This window comes from Lolium perenne, chromosome 6, assembly GCF_019359855.2.
Source record: "Lolium perenne isolate Kyuss_39 chromosome 6, Kyuss_2.0, whole genome shotgun sequence".
In the NCBI taxonomy this organism is placed as follows: domain Eukaryota; kingdom Viridiplantae; phylum Streptophyta; class Magnoliopsida; order Poales; family Poaceae; genus Lolium; species Lolium perenne.
Window position 1 is genome coordinate 150,925,406 of NC_067249.2, and position 3,079 is coordinate 150,928,484.

Sequence of the window (3,079 nt, forward strand, 5' to 3'; positions counted from 1 at the left end):
GTTGGTCAAAGGAAAAAGGGAACAAAAACAACACAGGGAAATAGCAAGAATTTTAGCACTTACTAACAAAACGTCGACACTGTGACTCCAAGCGAGTAAGGATTTCTTGTTCACGAGCAGACTGCTGAGTTATGTTTTCACTCAGAGAAGTTTCCGCGTCGTGAAGTCTTTTTCGGAGATCTTCGACAGTGGCGGCATCTGCCTTAGCCTTCTTGGCATCCTCTTCAGCTTTCTTGTGAGCTTTCTCGCTTTACTCTAACTTGGTAGCAAGAGCGTCAGCACGCTTGTTGGCCTCCGCAAGATCTCCTGGCAAAATAAACGACAGTCAAATATCATGACAAAATAATAGAGCGCATGCAACAGAGGAGGAGAATAAAAGTAATACCTTCAAGTTTTTTGGTATGGTCACGGTACCCGACGAATTGGGTACCGAGACGAATAAACTCCTTCATTAAAGGCTGAAGAGACGACCAAGAGAGAAAAGAAGTCAATATAACCAGTATAAATTCGACAACACTTAGCAACAAACAAAGGGGAGATGGAAGTATTGAAAGGCTTGAAACTTACGTCATCTAATGAAGGTGTCGAAGAGCTACCAGGGAACTGGATAGGCTCCTTAGCTGGTTCTACCCTCGCTCTCTTTGGAGAAGAAGCTCGGGGGCTCTCAACTGGTGGTGGATGCTCGGTGTTTTGTTGAGGAGGCGAAGTTTCGTCCCCATCAGGCCGAGATTCGGAAACAACTAAAGTACGGGACGTGCTCGTTCGAGCAGTCGCGTCAATAGGTGTATTTTCATCTTCATCACCACTACAAAAATAAAACGACAAGATAAGAAACAAAAGAAAGAATTATCGAGAACAAACAAATGTAGCGCATCAAGAACTTACGAGCTGACAAGAGCAGCCTCGTAAGGGTCAAAGGCTCTCTTTCCAGCATCAGGTGCAGATTCTCCGGCACGTGCAGCACCGGCTTCGGAGGTGCCCGAATCGACAACTTCGTCCCTCTTCCTCTTGCTCTTCGGAGAAGCAACTGGAAGAGAAGAGCGTGTCGAGGCAGTGGCCTCAGACTCAGCTTCTTTTTCAAGAGAAGCCGCGGATTTTCGAGATCCCGCGACTTCACTATCAGGGCGAGAAGTACCCTGGTTGTCCTCGTCGACAACGATGCGTTCTTCGACCTCACCACCTTCAGGAAGAGGAGGAAGAGAAGCTAGAACAGGGTGGTTCTGCGAAAAACAAAGAGTGTTGACAAAAAGATATGCAAAAAAGACGATAGCAAAATAATAGTCGACAGATACCAAAAGCTCGAGAAAGACAATATAATAGAGAGGAAAAATTACCTCGGGAAGGGGATTGGTGCCACTAAATGGCTTAACACGGCAAGAAGATGGAATGGTATCCTTCTTGCTCAGCTTCGACATTCTTCAGATTAATTTCTCCAAGTCCTTCACAGGAAGGTCCTTGGAGAGCCTCTCGACATCTTCATCACCAGCATACATCCAAAGGGGATTTTTGCGAGCTTGCAGAGGCTGCACTCTAATCCTAAGGAAGTAAGCGGTGATTTGGATACCCGATAATTCCTTGCCACGGGTGTTCTGGAGCTCATGGATGCGAGTCATCAGCGCCTCTGTCGCCAATTTCTCTTCTTCGGTAGCTTCAGCGTCCCAGGATCGACGGCGAAGAATCTTGGCTTTTCCATCAAAAGGAGCAATGTTGTACTCCACTGAATCAGCGCCTTCTTCATGTACATAGAGCCATCTCTTGCGCCACCCCTGGACGGAGTCGGGGAATTTGACGTCGAAATACTCGACGTCAGGGCGAACACAAATCACAATGCCGCCGATGTTATAGGCGACGCCATGGGAGCCATTACGGCGGAGGCAGAATATGTGCTTCCACAAAGCCCAATTAGGTTGGACTCCGAGGAAGCATTCACATAGAGTAATAAAAATCGACACATGGAGTATGGAATTGGGCGTCAGCTGGTGTAGCTGAAGCCCATAGACAAAAAGGAGACCCCGGAGAAACTCGTGGATGGGGGAAGAAAGACCGCGGATGAGATGGTCAACAAAACTGACCCGATACTCCATTGGAGGCGATGGATAGCTCTCCTCCTTGGGGAAGCGCAGCGCATTCTCCTTCTTGGTGAACCCCAGTTTCTTCTGCAGGTTCAAGTCTTGGTTGGAGATCTTGGATCTCTCCCACTCCAGATCTTCGGCGGCCATCTTAGACTCCGGCGTGCTATGCCTGGTCAGACGCGCGCGCGGTGGCATCAATGAGCTTGGCGGCGAAGGGTGTGAGTGTGGTTGAGCGCTTGAAGCAATGGGAGCAATGGAGGATTTTGCAGAGGAGAAGCAGAAGTGCGGCGCGAGCGAAAGGACTAGAGGAGGAAGACGATACCTTTATATAGAGGTGCGATGAATCGATGCGCCGTTGGATTGAGAGATTGCGGGACAGATGGTGTACACGTGGACAAGGGGTAAAAAGTAATTTCATACATACGAGAAATGACAGGAGCTACAGTACGTGCGCCAGGAAAAGTGGAGGACGTGTGTCCCCCACTTGCACGACGTGTCAATTTAATGAGAAGTTTGGGCCCATGTGACAGCGAGAGAGAAGTTCTCGCGTTTTCCCGATACAGCGATTGTGGCTGTCGTAAGCAATGATGTCACCTTGGCAAGAGAAAATTTCGACAATGAAGCTTGACAAGAATTTCGATAGCAGAAGATTATTGATTATTTCGGGAGCCTTTGATCAAATACAAGTTTTTGCCCAAATGCTCGGGGGCTACTTCGGAAAAAAGAAATATTCAAGTATGACAAAATAGAAATGGCGAGAGCCTATGATCAAATACAAGTATTTGTTCATAGCCTCGGAGGCTACTCCCATCGGGAGCGCTGTTCGCGCACCCGATAGATATAGAAAGCTCAAGAAAGAATAAACAAATATAGCGACATGAGGTATTAATTTGTTGAGCCTACAAACAAGTACAAGTCCTTGGCTGTAGCCTCGGGGGCTACTCCCATCGGGAACGCTGTTCGCGTGCCCGATGAAATTATAAAAAAAAGGGGAAGGAAGAAGTGAG